Source organism: Lissotriton helveticus, chromosome 5_1, assembly GCF_964261635.1.
Source record: "Lissotriton helveticus chromosome 5_1, aLisHel1.1, whole genome shotgun sequence".
NCBI classification, from domain to species: domain Eukaryota; kingdom Metazoa; phylum Chordata; class Amphibia; order Caudata; family Salamandridae; genus Lissotriton; species Lissotriton helveticus.
The window spans coordinates 1,946,259,477-1,946,275,852 of NC_136065.1; the positions used below are offsets into that span (position 1 = coordinate 1,946,259,477).

The 16,376-nt window shown below is 47.1% G+C and overlaps 1 protein-coding gene across 1 annotated transcript in view; it reads right to left on the reverse strand.

Moving 5' to 3' along the window:
• NPEPPS (aminopeptidase puromycin sensitive) overlaps positions 1 to 16,376 on the reverse strand; it is a 1,244,137-nt gene that overhangs the window by 853,318 nt on the left and 374,443 nt on the right. The window lies entirely within an intron of this gene.

Here is a 16,376-nt window from a genome sequence, read left to right on the forward strand (position 1 = left end):
AGACTCGGTGATGTTGTTTCCTGAGGTATGCAGCCACTGGGGAAAGACATTTTGTGAAGATGCGTGGGGCTGACTTGAGTCCGAAGGGCAGGACCTGGAACTGGTAGTGTCTGCCAGCCACAGCGAACCTCAGAAACTTTGTGTCCTCTGTGGATAGGAATATGAAAATAGGCATCTTGGAGGTTCATGGATACCATGTAGTCGTTTGCATTGAGAAGTTGCAGGACTTCTTGAATGGTGATTATGCTAAACAATTGTTTCTTTAAGAATTTTAGATTTCTCAAATCATTTCTTTTCCTTTTTGCGTATCGAGAAGAATCGGAGTAAAAACCTTGTCCTCTTTGACGAACAAGAACCTGTTCTATTGCTCCCTTCTGGATCATTGATGATATTTCCAGGAGTAAGAGGTGTAAATGCTTGTGAGCCATAGGTTGAGGTGTCGTCTGTGGAAGAACTTGCACAAATTCTAGTGAATGTCCAAACTGTACTAGTTGGAGAACCCAACGATCTGTTATTGTGTAGAAAGTAGGATATCTTTCCTCCTACTTTGGAAGGGGAGAGGAAATGGAGATTGGTGGTAGAGAGAAGTCATTGGTATAGGGCGGAATCCGGCCCTTCCGCAAAAGGAAGACTTGTTGTACGAAGTTGGTGTCTGTTGCCTCTGTTGAAATTGTGGCCTGTATTGTTGGTTTGAGGAGGAGTAGGAAGACCTATATTGCTGGTAGCCTCCTGCTAGAATATTGCCCTCTACCGCATGAGCCTCGAAAAGGGGAGCTTTTATATTGAAGGGTACCCAAAGCTCTGGCTGTGTCTGTATCCTTTTTTATCCCTTGGAGGGCTTTATCAATTTGTGTGCTAAAGAGGAGTTGACCATCATAAGGTATGTCAAGAATCTTGGTCTGAAGCTCAGGCCCGAATGTTGTTGCCTTAAGCTATCCTTGGCGTCGCAGGACCACCGCACCAGCCAGTTAGCGGAAGCCAGTGGATGCGATGTCCGTCGCACAGTCAATTTCCAAAGCTGATCTTTCACCCTCCAGCAACACTTTCCTTGCCACCTCTTTAGACTCTTGCGGCATGGTCTCTAGGTAGGGTGCAATGTCTGACCAAATCTGCCAGTTGTAGCGCCCTAATAGCGCCAATGAGTTAGACGCCCGCACAGTTAGCGCCGACATGGAACTAAAACGCTTTCCAATATTGTTTAAGCGTCTGCCCTCTTTATCCGGAGGAGCTAAAAGTGGGACAGAAGGTTTTTTTGAACTACGTTGAGCTGCCTGATTAATCACTGAATCAGGCTTATGATGGCCTATAAGACAGGCTAGAGCGTTGTCAGGAGCTCTATATTTTTTATCCAAGCTTGGCAAGACTGGGGGAACTGTAGAAGGGTTTAGCATTATTTTGATGCCTTGATCCCAGATATAATCTATGATAGGCATAGATCATACAGATTTCTTGCAAGGTTCCTTGAAGTCGTAAAGGAAACAGTTCTGTTGGTGACAAGGCATTGGAAGTTGAAAACGCTGTGCTGCTCTTTCCAAGAGATTATGGAAGCCTCCGATATCTTCGGGAGGCGAGTCCACTTGAGGAGGCAACGGCGATGTGGGAAGAGGGATAACGTAGTCGTTCGATTCGTCATGATGTGACTGCGTATCCTGAATTACCTCTTCTTGTTCATCCTCCTCATTGTCCGTAGAGGGGGGAGGCGGCACAGGTACTTCAATGGTAAGAGGTAGTGGAGGCGGTGGTGGAACTTGCGCCATCGAAGGTGGAGGGAGAACTGGAGCAGGAGACTAGGCAGAGGTAGGGAACCTCTTCTTGTAGTCTGAGATCATAAATTGCAGCTCAGAGACCAGGGCTGAAGGAAGACAAACCATCTGTGGCTGTTGATGATGGCTTTCGTCTTAAAAGTACGCCTGCTCATCCATATCTTGCTCGTCATACTTCGAATCCTTCTGATATTTAACACTGAGTACAGAAGGACTTCTTGCAGCCTGCAACATGCTGTCCTCAACCGAATTCTCACCTTCGTCCAAAAGATGAGGGTGAAGTAATGGACCCATGCAAAAACAACAATTGATGGACGGAATGTTGCACAATGACAGAACATTCACCCCCAGTCACAGATCTGGGTTTAATCCGCTTTGTTTGCCATAAGTTGGCAGGGTATGCTCAGACGTGAGTCCCTTGCTCACTTTGCCACTGGATTCAAGCAAGCCTGGCTGAAGACGGCTAAAATGTCAGAAACCGGTCCTAGGAAGCTTGTTTACGGTCCAGGGAAGGCATGGCTTGGCAGTTCGGGCTGGACTGTTCCCATGAGGCACAGGGTCAGACTGATTTGCATATGGCCATGTCTGAACTGGGGTGGCAGAGTGGGCTAAAGAACGGTGATGGATTAAAACCAGATCTGTTGACTGGGTGTGAGTGTTTGATTGGTTCAGATGCTCCGTCCATCACCACCCCCTTTTGTACCGTGAAGTAATGGACCCAGCTGGGTGACATAAGGTAAGGAGTCAGCCTTTGTTTTGTAAATTTCTGTTGAAAATATGTATTTTCCGTCTATGATTTAGGTGTTGTCGATGAGGCCGTCGTCGACGAAGAATCATCGATGGTCACTAGGGGCACGGACATCAACGAGGAACCTCTCGTCACCAAGGTCATGTCGTCGATGGTACACTCTTCGTCGACATGTGTATCATAGACGAAGAAGCACTCGTCACCGTGCTAGTCGTCGAGCGAGCCCTCGACGAAGATTTCTTGATAGTCGACGACAAAGGGGTAAGTGCTGTCGACGATGACGTCGTCGACGAGATGAATGCCGACGAGACTGAAATTGTAGAATCAGTCGCTGTCGACGAAGTCACTCCAATAGCTGTATAAGGAGATTGTCAACTAAGCCACCGTCGACGAGATGGTAGTCGACAGGGCTGAGGAAGGCTTTTTAAAAGTGTGTTTCACCCTCAGCGTAGAAGTCAGAGGGCTTGAAGCTGGCTTTTGCAAACCCTGAAGGGGAGGAGACTCCCTCGTAGGTAAAGCCTTAGGTTTTGAAGCCTCTGAAGACTTTTTCTGTGTCTTCTTTTGAGGTTGTTGCGAGGAAGGACCTGTGAGACATCTCTGGGCCTTTTTGAGGAGTTTTAGAGGAAGATCTTGATAAGCTTTCAGTCTCCTCAGAGGACATGGGGTCTTCTTTGTCCTTAAGCCTCTGCAGCCAAGCCAGATGCCTTCCCTCATGGTCTTGTGTTTTTGTAGAAAAGGTACAACATACCTTAGGTGAATGGTCCGGATAAAGACAGTAGAGGCAGTCCTTATGCTGGTCGTCGACATGTAACCACCTTTTTGCAGGTACCACAGGGCCTAAAAACGCCTTTTTTATGAGTGCCCGACATGAAGACAGTAAAGACTTCACTCAGACAAAAAAAATCCTGAATGAAATATCTTGAAACCAAGAAATAAGGAAAACCTGAGCAGAGCTCAGTGGAGACTCCCTTAGCACGACGTGCGGTAGAAAATCTGAGGGACTAGAGCTCCTTCCAGGATGGTTCCAGAGGGTGGTGACAGCTGATTGGTTGTTCTCTAAGAGTTTGGTCCTGATTACAAAAGGACCTGGATGTGTTCCTAATGTGAGGCCTTAGGCCTATTACTCTCTATGTCTAATGGGACATTACTTTACTTATGTACCGGGGACTCCCATCCAGATGACAGGGAATGATTCAGGCATGTGAATCTATGAAAGATACCCCAATACTCGATAATATAGTGTTGCACAGTATAATCACGTACACTGAATTGCTATGGAGTGGAGAGGCATAGAGTGGATTACTATACAAATACAAAGCAGCGGCTTGCAGTGAATTGTTGTACAGTGTATGTGAAAATGCATTGGTTGCAAAAAGTGTTTTGGACCCTTTTATCCCTCGACAAATCATCGTAAAACTTTTCATCATCCGCCAGAATGTCTGCAAAGTTTTGTGAAGATTTGTCAAACGGGTTCAAATTATTCATGGTGAAAAAGTGGAAGAATCCTCATCTCCAGTAATCATAACTAGAGTGGCTATCCCTTCACACACGCACACCACATATATACAGACACATACCACCTTTCTTTTGAAAAGCCTTTCTTTAAACAGTAATTTTAACAGCCTGTAAAAACGTTTATTTGTCCAATGTTTGATTATTTTCTTTAAGAAGAAGAAAAAATCAATGTATTGTTTGCCAAAGAAATTTTCACTAAATGTTTTGAAATAAAGGTAAGAGGAAAAAGGGGACAATGAAGTTAACAGGTTTAAGCCACAAAAAGGCTAGGATAACCGATGGTGCTCCTTTAAATAATAGAATATAGTGGTGTAGCCAAGATAGCTTATGAGTAAATTGCTCAATCTGATTTCCGCCCAAGCCAATTAAAATAAACCAAGTTACTGGAGACCTCCTAGTTAAAAAACACTGACATTTGACCGAAAGCCCCCAGTACAAGGCTCTAGCATAGAATGGCGGCAATACAGTGTCATGGCATGCCACAGAACTGACTGACGCCCAGCTGCAACAAGCATTTACAATGCAATAGGTTTCGCAGCATTGAAGTTTGAGTTATTGGCATTGTGTATGACAATGCGTTGCATACATTTTTTAGCAAACCTTGAATTGGTGAGCAGTGAGTGTGTGCAAGAGTATGCTGTTGCTCACAGCTGTTATTATTCACAGAGCTCTGATGATGCAACTCACGCACGGGCTGACGCAGTTATTATTCACACAGATCTGATGATGCACCTCAGACACGGGCTCACAGCTGTTATTATTCACACAGCTCTGATGATGCACCTGAGCACGGGGGCTGACGCAGTTATTATTCACACAGTTCTGATGATGCACCTCAGCACTGGGCTGACGCAGTTATTATTCACACAGCTCTGATGATGCACCTCAGCACGGGGTCACCGGCAGTTATTATTCACACAGCTCTGATGCACCTCAGGCACGGGGCTCACAGCTGTTATTATTCACACAGCTCTGATGATGCACCTTAGGCACGGGGCTGACCGTTATTATTCACACAGCTCTGACTATGCACCTCACGCACGGGGCTGACGCAGTTATTATTCACACAGCTCTGATGATGCACCTCAGGCATGGGCTCCCAGCTGTTATCCCGACGAGTGCATGCGAGGTGGGCGAGTAGTACCGCGGGTCTCGCACTATAGGAGGCACGGTTAGAGGGTAAAGAGGCTGGAAAAGACAGTGGCGTGGAATGAAAGTGGGAGGGCTCGGTAGGTGCGAAGAGAGGCTGTGGCTTGAGGGAGATGCGTTGTTGAAGTATGCGCACTGTGCAGAAGGAGGCTGGCATAATGTGTGAGAGATGGGCTGTCGGTGCCAGTTATATTCGGGGGGTGGTGAATGGCTTGCGACGCATTTACGGAGGGTGAAGCTCGTAGTGTGGGTGGAATAGCAGAGGGGGCGGGCTATGCTGTGGCTTGGGGGCAGGCATTTTTAGGAATATGTGAATCGCTGTGGTTAGAGGAGGGGCGGTTTGGTTTGTTGATGTGTGAGCGCTAAGGAGATGGGTGTCTTGTGTAAGGAGGTGAACGACGCAGATAGCTTGCAGCTTCCGTGTGAGAATGCCGGTCACGCCATGGAAAGGGAGAGAGGGCGGGAAAAGACAAGGAGTGATGGAGTACTAGTAAGACGCCCCTAGAGGAGTCCTCTGGGAAGCCGTGAGAGTTTTGAGAAGGCAAACAGCTACTCCCCTTACAGTCCCCATCGAAGCGTGCAGCTAGTGCCTGCTGGTGTTGTACATTTCCACTGTCCATCCTACGCAGCACCCGTACCGCGCCCCCTGGACCACCAACCATATTACCGGCGCAGCTGTAGCAGTGCACCCTTAACGCGAACGTATACGTTATGCCTGATTCACGTAACATAATTCTATCGAGAGGGGTGGTTCCCCGGTGTAGTGCTTTACTTTAACAAAAGTAACGTTTGGGGCGAGATGCGGAGGTATACCGGCATTAACCCCTCAGCAACACTTGCTAAAAAGACCACTTTTAAAACCCAAGCATGGCGCATGCAGGCAGGAATGCTATTTTTTACGGGAAGGAGGAAACAAGGTGGCGACTATTATATAATACGTCATTACTTTTTCAATAGCGCGGCGAACTCTTCATCCACTACCTTTCCGACCACTAGAGTCCCAAAGTGTCCAAGGATGTTCTCAAAAAGCTAGGATAAATCGAAGTGCGCTCTCTGTCATCTTGCACAGGCACGCCCCTCTCCAGAGTTATGCTGCTCGGCATGGTTTTCTGTTTTGGGGAGGGGGCGTGAACCACTGCCCCGCCCCCCTCCCAAACACAGAGTCCCCCATGGCACCCTGCATACTTTCAAAGTGCATGAACGGGCGACCACTAGCCTGAATGCCGCAGTCATTAATGACGTCCCCCCAGCAAACCTTGAAAAAGTTGTTTACCTCCCCTGTCCCATCCCGCTGCAGCTGTCCCTGCGCAAGCTGCTATGAGAAGACACGCCGGAGCGAGGTAAGGGGTGTGTGTGTGTAAGCGCCGGGGTGTTCAGTATGTGTGTGTGTGTGTGTGTGTGTGTGTGTGTGTGTGTGCGCATGTGTGTGCGCATGTGTGTGTGCATGTGTGTGTGCATGTGTGTGTGCATGTGTGTGTGCATGTGTGTGTGCATGTGTGTGTGCATGTGTGTGTGCATGTGTGTGTGCATGCGCGGCTGCGGGGGGATTCTCTATGTGTGCGTGAGTATGCGCGGCGGCTTCTCTATGTGTGTGTGTGCGTGCGTGTATGCGTGGCGGGGGAGGTTGGGGTGTTCTCTGTGTGGGTATGCGCGGCGGCGGCGGGGTCTGTATGTGTGTGCGTTTCTGCTTCCAAGGAGCCATGGGAGACAGGATGCGCACGTGACCTGATCCATTTACGCAGGCGTGCACTCTCCTGTTTTCTGTTAAAGGGAGCGTCTTTGAAGAAAGAAAGTCGCCTCCAAGGTGGAGAAGAAAGTTGCCTCAACTAAAGAACAATCCAAGATGGAGAACCCGAATCAGACTCCAACTTGGTGTTTTTTCCAGTAGTCTTGTAAAACAGATGAAGGTTTGCAAATATAACTCCCAGCAGTCTGAGTTTTGTGTAACTGGCACCTTTAGGCTGGTCTAGATTGTATTAGGGTCCTTTGAGGCACATTTCCATTTATCATTTATTATTTCTAATATCATTACATGGAAGTATCTGTTTTTTTCTACTCACTGTGAAATGTCACTAAAAGTGTCAAACAGGAGATACTAGAATGTTGCACCTAAGCTTACCAAACACATAGAAATGTCAGAGATAAGGAAATTAGCAACTACTCCATTACATGAAATTATCTCTGCATCCATTGTCATGTGTAGTTTTCAACCGTTTTTCAAGTAAACAAAGCATAAAAAACGTTTAAGATTTTTTTTTTTTTTTTTTTTTTTTTTTTTTAAAAGTGATTCGTAGGTAGTACATACAATAACAATTTCTCACACACTATCAGCCTATCCCACCTTTACCGGCATTCTCCGGAAAAGGGTATCGAAAGAGAAAAGGGGCAAACGTATCACTGTCGAGAACAGTTAAACGTAGTGGTCATGTTTGCATGATACCAATACCTGTTTACTTGAAGTCAAAGAGGGTAGGGAACTTAGTGGAATGAATTAAGTACTTTTGTTTTTAACCTTTTGATATTCATGCAATTTATTCCGGTTCAAACAAAAACCTAAATACCTGTAAAGTAAACTGTGGTCTTATAAGACAGTGTACTTGGCATAAATAAACAAAAAGAAGCAGATATTTACCCTGTCAGTTATCATTATTTACTTTTGTTTATATTTAAAGTTACATGCCTATGCCTAACTTATCACAGTTTAAGGTACTCTTCACAATAGAAACATTGCATCAAAAAGAGATGAATGTTTGATAGTCTAAAAACTTCTTAAAATATGGACTTGACTATCTCTATTCTGCAACTAGACCGCTGTTTGTCCACTACAAATGGGGCGGACATCTTGCACATTTTGCCACTCTTGCTAAAACATATTGGAGAAGTGGCGTCTCAAAGTTGCGAGCTAAAGGAGTTTCGATCTTCAGACGCAAGAATCTATTAACGTCTACGAAACTATAAATTAATATTAGCCAAAAGCGTTACTGTGATCAGTCTTCAACAAACGACACAGAATCCTCCAGTAAGGAAGACGTACATTGAAATAACACTTATTGTTTCAACTTTCGAATGCAAATAATGGTACCAGATAATATTATGTAACGTCACCTAGCCAGCTTGTCTTGAGTTTGTCACATTTCTAGGTGACTCGTCTCCCGCACGCCGGTTACAACACGAGAGGTTTTAGGCCTCAGGTAAGTCCTAGCTCTATGTGCGTAAGCGCAGAACTTCCCTTTCCCCTGGACTACAGTTCCCATGGTGCCGCCTGCCTGTGTCTGTGAAAGTGAAAATAAACGTTCCTGTTTGTGTTTCCCTGATCAGCGCGTGTCTCCTCCCAACCTCCGGCCTCACCTCGTTCTAGGCAGCTGCGGGCAGTGTCTGCGCTTCTGTGGGTTCATAAATCTCGGTTCCTGATGGTACTTCAGGATATGAGGCAAGGAGCGGCTCAGGACTGGGCGGCCTCGTTACCACCGGGGCACTCATGCAACTACATGCGCAGACAGTGCGAGGCGGGGAGAACGGCACCCTAGCACCGGTGGACCATGGGAGGCTGTATGCAGGTCTAATAGTGCGTGCGCCTCCGTCCGTCCATGCCAGCGGCAGTCTGTGAAACCCAGGGCGCAGATGGAGGTGACCGGCGGGTCTAGCCAGGAGATGACTGGAGGGGGAAGGAGCAGCTGACAGGGGAGGCACTGATGGACCAGCACCTGGCTTCCTATGGGCACTACCGGAAGGAAGTTGCAAAGGATGGTTCCTGCCTCTTTAGAGCTGTGGCTGTGGCTGTCCCTGCGCAAGCTGCGATGAGAAGACACGCCAAGACGAGGTAAGGGATGTGTGTGTGTAAGCGCCGGGGTGTTCTGTATGTATGTGTGCGCATGCGTGTGTGTATGCGCGGCGGCGGGGGGGGGTGTCTCTATGTGTGTTTGTGTGCGTGCGTGTATGCGCGGCAGGGGGGGTTGGGGGGTTCTCTGTGTGTGTGTGCGTGCGTGTGTGTATGCGCGGCGGCGGGGGGGGGGGTCTGTATGTGTGCACGCGTGCGTTTCTGCTTCCAAGGAGCCATGGGAGACAGGAAGCGCGCGTGACCTGATCCATTTACGCGCGCGTGCACATCTCTTGTCTCTTGTCTCCTGTCTCCCTTCACTCCTTGAAAGCAGAAACGATTGCAATAGGTTTCGGTGCGACGATCGGTTTGCGATCGGTTCGCAGGTGCGAAACCTAAAAAGGTGGAGGCGCCAACCAGACTTGAATATGAAAGGACCTGCTAAGGGAAGACTTCAGGGTCGTATTGGCTCTCTCTGACATCAAGTGCCAGCCCCCAGATTACCGGCCAGTTTAGGAGCCGCTTACCACAGTGGTGAGTTCAAACGGGCAGGCCAGGAGAGGTTCAGAGGTTTAGACTCCGGAAAAGTGCTGGAGAAGTTCTACGCAGTATGCAGAGGAACAGTTGGTCAGCGAGCACAGCAGAGTGATCCAATGGAGGCTTGGTTGGAAGTACAACCAGACCCATTATGACCCCGGAGGACCAGTCGCAAACAAAGAGCACAACAGGTAGCAGAGGGCCACTGAGGCAGAGGCCTCCGAAGAATCCACATTGGACCCCATTCAGACGCAATACCTCAACTCTAGGTATGCAGGTAGGTAAATACAAGCCCAATGACCTGTCAAACTGATAATCAAAGAGGTGTGGGGATTTCCCAATTTAGCAGAGTTAAAAAACCCGAACCTAGAAAAGAATTGACGGGACCTTTGGACAACCTTGTGGGTGGTATGTGAACCTGAGGTACTATTTTATCAGGAGTTATATTTGAAAGATACTAACCTACAATGCTGGTGGGTTAATCCCCATACCTCTATATAGGAGAAATGGGTTTTAAAAAGGGATTGGTATGATTATGTTTGTTAGCATGAGTTACTGTGAGTTTTCATATTTCCAATATTACCAAGTCTTTTTTAATCAGGTTTTAACTTGTACAACAGAAGATGGTTCTGTAGAAGAAAAATGTGTTATAGTATTAATGCAATTCTAATACCTTCTAGATACTAAATTAGTATTCGAAGCTACAGTTGATATACAATTGCTTTGTAACGATAGATTGTATTAAATCTGAAATTGTTTTTTGACTTGTATTTATTAAAATGTTTTTTATTACCGATTTTGAGTTGAGGGAGAAATCCTTTCTTTTCCTGAAGGTGGTTGGATCAGTTAAACCCACCGAAACAGGTTGATGAAAATGTTTATACACTAAATCGACTCAACTTCGGTTAAACAAGAGACTTTAATTTATAGTGGTTGTGTAACTAAGGATTTGTTGCTCGATTAGTGGGTCCTAATGACAATTAATGTCTATGTTATTCTCCCCTTGTAGCAATATGACATTTATTGTTGGTTCTAGGACTGTTTCAATTTGATTATAGATAAATTTGGATGTGAATTTGAACTTGCATGTAAAACACAATTGTATGGATAAATCTGTTTTGCACATTTATTGACAACATTGAGTGATTTTTAATGAGATTTAAAAATTTTAAAAATAAAACTGCATATTTGATTATGACTTTGAACAGTATTTCTTGGGGATATTGGTTAAATGTTGGATGAACGTTTGTGTGAATTGTAAGTAGGTTTTTATTTAAACATACCCAAAGGGAATTGTTTACTTTGACTGGTTGTCAATTAGGTGCTCTTGTAGTGTAGTTCCTATTATCCCAATAGGCTCTGCGCATTGGAATAATACCTTCAATAGTATAGGCCTAGACCAGACGTTAACTAGGTCTTCTATTGTCGATATTAGACTTAAAGTCTTGGGTTTGCCAGCTAGCTCAGAGTTCACTAGAAACTTTCTCGAACAGGCAAGGAGGAGTTGAACCTCCCTGGATAGACAAGAAGGGATTTAGTTTCTGACAACCATAGAGCATGACAACTTTGCTCTCCCCTAATCAAGAGTGTATCTCTAGAGTCGTGTGAAAACAAAAGACAACTTATTTTACTCAGTCAGTACGTGCATTCTTAGTCTCACCAGATTGTAGAGAAAAGGAAGAGACGGGCGTGTTCAATAAAAGATGGTATTTATTGATCAGTCTCTTTTCTCATACAAGAGAAATGGATCGATATTATCGCAATACTTATGGTTAAGTAAAGTGCATACAATAAAAGCAGAAGTATAAAATAATACTGTAAAAACATTTATATGGTTTCTAAGCCATATGCAGGTTTAAAATGGATAAAATATATATATATATATATATATATATATATATATATATATATATATATATATATATATATACACACATTTGACTAATCGTACTCAACTGGTGTTTCTAACTACGCCTACCCCGGTGTACCTGACCTAAGCCTAATACGTGGGCGGGAATAGAAAGTAGCAGTTTAAGTTAAGTTTGTTTTGCCAAGTGACTGACTCAAGAATTCTCTGCGAGGGGTTATTCAGTTCTGTACCTGGAATTTAGGATGAATGAGGGATGGTATCTCTCGTCTCTGGTCTCGATATTCCAGGCTGCCTGCGAGGGCTACCCGGAAGCGCCGGAGCTGGATTTCTCGGCAGGAGAAAGCAGCGTCTCGTTCTCAGCGCGTCAGGAAGGCGGGGCTGCGCCAGCGGGGTCTGCTCTGGGCTTCGGCAAGTCTGGCTGCTCCGATCTCGTCACCACCGCGTGTGTTTGCTTAAGGCAATACCGGTAATATTTATACCTGTAAGGTGCCGAGATTGACGTAAGGATGGACATAGATACGTCAATAAGGATGTCATACGACTTGGTCGTTAGCACATTCTTTTGCTGAAGTTCTCGATGAAATCAAAACAATGGCCGCAGGGTTTTTCCCAGGTTGTCATAGGTTTGATTTGTTTTGAGAACTCCGTATGCCTTATCAGGGGCTGGAGGAATATCGCTTGTCTAATTAGATGGCAAGCGTTATGACATAATCAGATAACACGTTCCTGTGCCGTGGTGTGGCTTAATCAGATAACGGTTTCTGCATCATGGGATGGCTGCTAGTTAACTTGTTAACCAGAACAGGGTCAGGAATAGGGGGATCGATACAGAACCTATAGGAATACATCACACTCTGTCCCTTTGGTTAAGGGTGGCCGTCTCCTGTTTTGCATACAGTGAAAATGTAGCCACCACATCTCTCCAGGCCAGGAAGATTAATAAAGGGAATTACCTTCTTCATTGAGGTTACACTTAGGGGCCGATTAGGATGGCGGTTTTTCCGCATCCTCCGGGCCGGCGGAAGTGTCCGCCGGCCTGGAGGATGCGGAAAAACCGCGGCGGAGACTCCAAAGACCCACCGCCAAATTAGGATGGCTGGTGGGTCTGATAATCTGTCCGCCGCTTTTCCGCCGCGGTCGGAAGGCGACCGCGGCGGAAAAGCACTAACATGTCTGGTGGTGTCTATCAGACACCGCCAGGCATATTAGGATGTCTGAAAATATATGCTTTTCCGCGGCGGCTTTACCGCCGTGGAAAAGCATACGGACCTTCACTTCGGGGGCCCGTTGCGGGCCCCCTGGGTGAAGGTGGGGTGGGGGGTGCACATGGGGGGTACCTATGGTACCCCCCTGCATTTGCGTGCACAATGCAGCAGGCACCGCGTGGTGCCTGCCGCTTTGTGCACGCAAATGCTGTGCATGGATTTTTTACATTGCGGCGGGTGCAGCTTGAAGCTGCACCCGCCGCAATGTTAGAGATAGAGGATGTGACCGCCACCCTGGCGGTCACATCCTAATTTGATCGGAGGGAACGCCGCAGCCCATGCGGACGTTCCCTCCTCCTCAGGGGTTGCGGACGGACTCAAGTCCGTCCGCGATCCTAATCGACCCCTTAGTTTGGCACATGGTGTTACTCTGTTACCGGGAAACACCAACATACCAAAAACGAATCCACTTTCAAAACAGTTGGATAGTTTTGAGTTCTTGGGGGAGGGTGCAAGGGAAGGGGCTCCAGTACCAATACTGTATTAAGGGACAGAAGTGGGAGAGTGGAGAATGGATTTGGACCGACATGCTGTTATGATGGACTAGGGACACCAGATACACAATGTATTAACCCTACAAAGAGTATAGAAGGATTAGGTATACGTTTGCCCCTTATAATGAAAAGGAATTAAATAATTCTACGAAGGGGCAGGCAATGTTGATGGAACTCAGAAAGGGAGAGACCGAAGTGTGAGACCAGAACCACACCTGACAGCTAATAAGGAAGCTATTCTCTTGGATTTTTGCAACCCACTAAGAACAGTTTGTCAAAACTAGGGGACCGGATCATGCAGGATTTTAAAAAGGGAGGCAAACCAGTGATACTAGCAAAAACGTTTTGAACCAAATTATTATGGCAGAAAATCAACAAATACCTCTGATACTGCTATCACTAGATGGCAAAATGGCCTTTACCTGGGTAGAGTGCTCATCAGCAACATTACTCAACAGATTTTGGAGAAGCTCTTGTGAAATAGCTAAAGGTATGGTACTGATCCCCACAGGGTAGGGTGCGGGACTATAGCATTCTCACTAAATAGATGAATGCTGAAATAGACATCAGGCAGGGGTGGCCACTTTAATCCCTGCTATGTGCATTTAATCTTGAGCGTCTGCCACAGAGCATAGGGAAAGATGGAGACATTAAAGGAGTAAAATTAGAAATAAATATTTTTAAAATCAAGGTTTTTCGGAGGATGTCCTCTTGACACTGGATGACTGTGAGAAGTTGGCCTGATGTGCAGTGCTCACTATTCTAGTGATCACTATATATCAGTCCAAACAACCCTTATTGATGATTGGTTGTAAGTCAACCTTATAGACCAGCTATCCTAGTAGCATGGATACGAGCAGTCTAAGGCTAAGACTCTAGAGGGCGTGTTAAGCCAGCTGTTTTACCATCACATTACCCCTTGAACACCCAGTGAAAGGACACCACACAAGTTGTTATGAAAATAAACAGTGTATTTATTTATAACAAGACTACCCTGGCTCTTTATGAGACAGGGAGCTAAGCACACAACAAAACTCTTACGAAAATACTTTTAAGTTAGCACGTTACACAAATGCCCGAGGGGCACGAAAAACCATATACGCTAAAAGTGGAATGCGAATTACTAGCAGGTAAGTAACAGTTCTAATAGGCTTTGGAATCGCTAGGACTGGACTAGGGAATCGTTAGATTATTACTAGGAGGCCCAGGGGACTCGGGTGCAGAGTGTGCACTCTCACGCGGGATGCGGGACAAAGTCTATGGAAGCTAGAATTCACAAAGTTAGTGTTCACGGGCGAACCCGACCTGGTAGGGAGAAAACGACAGTGGATCCTGACCCTTGGATAGTGAGGCTATGCTGGGACACCGGAGTGCCGAAGTTACCTAGCCCAGGGGCTGCAGCTGCATAGGTCTGAAAAGACGTCGGGGATCTCGTTGCCGGACCAGGAGCCTGGAAGGAAGAAGTTGCTGGCAGGCGACCAGTGAAGAAAAGTTCGATGGATCCAAGCCTGGATCAAGGAAGAAGAAAAACCTGAAAGCAGAGGGGACCAAGTTCTTGAATCACTAGCCAGTGATTAAGTGGGCACCAGGATGGCACCGGGCGAAGTCACCGCAGTCAGGTGAGTGGGCGCTGCTGGGCTCTGCAGTCTCTCGGACCAGGAGGCGTTGTCGGCGACCAGGATGGAGGTGCGAGCTGTCCCACGAAGGATGAAGTCGTTGGCGTCGAAGTTACCCAGGATTGGGCAACAAGCCTTGGCTAATTCAAGCCCACGCGGTGGACTCAAAATGGCGTCTTGAGTGGACCAGGAGGGTCCGGGGTGCTCCTCTTCTGGAAGGGAGCAAGGGCCGGTCTGGAGCAACCAGACCAGCAGCAGAAATGTCGTCGGGCGTCGTCAGGAAGGCCACAAGCCAACGGGCTAGTAGCCAAACAACGCGGTGAGCAGCGGAAAGCAGAAGGGCCCCACGCAGATCGTGGAGATGCTGGGGGGCTGCACTTCGGAGCTGGAGCTGCTCAGAGTCGGGGCTTCTCGGACCCCAAAGCACTCACCAGTAGATTACTCGGCGGGCTTGCTGGAAAGAAGTCGTGCAGTCTTGCAGATGGCCGGTCCCTTGAGGTCTCGTCGCACCCACGGTTCTCAGCTGGGCTGTAGAGGTGGGTAGAGGTCAGAGGTGCCAGGGAAGCCGGTTCTCGTCGAGCTGGGCAGTCGGATTCCGGAGGAAGGACTTACAGCAGACCGCAGTGTTCTTAGATGGTGCCTGCGGATGCAGGGTGACTACTCCTTAGTCACAAGGGAGAAATCTTAGGAAGAAGTCTTGAGTTCCTTTCGCAGAAAGTAGTTTCAGGATTCAAAGATGATCTGATTTGGAAGGGGGCCAGTCTCTACCTTTATCCTGTAAAAAGGGGCTGGCACGCGACTAAGCCCTGCCCTATGGGTGGGACTAGGAGGGGGGTGGTTACACCCACTTCCTTGGCGGGCTTTTCCCCAGCACAGGGTCTGGAGTGACCCTGGAACTGGTTCCAGCCAGCCTATGCACAGTGAGCACCGGGGTGCCACTTGCAGTCACCTTCCTCTAAAGCCCTGCCTACCTACAATACACAAAACCCTGTCTGGGACGGTGCTGGCACCGCCCCTGGCAGGAAACCCTTTGTCCTTATCTCCTGCTCTGGGAGGACTCCCAGCAGCAGGAGGGCAGACTTGTGTCTCGGTGGCAGCATCCATTTTGTGGATGCTAAGGCTCTGTCTGACTTTAACCGGGGTTAGGGGTTACATACATGTTGTGTCCCTCTAGAAGGGTGGAATGCTAACCCCGTCGCCAGAATTGGCGAGGGGTTAGTATTCCAATTCGTATGACACCTTACTCGACATGTTTTGATAAAGCGATACCAGAGTTGGCATATAACCGCGAGGATTATAATGCACTTAAGAGTATATGGTATGCGATATCATGGAAACGGCTAAGGGATGGATCCCGAAAGCCGCAGACAGGCTCAGCTCATGCCAGAGCACCATCTCACACGATTCCAAGCACTCTGCCTTCAGGATTGTTAAGGCCTGCCATAGGAGTGACTGATAGGAGATCTGTGTGTCCATTTTTAGGGTTAGATATAGGTATACTATATCTAAAGCAAAGGGTGATTACACCACCTTGCCCCAGCTGTCAAGCAGCCAGTTGTGTCAGATTTGGATGGCCAGCCAGGGGTGGCATAATACATGCTG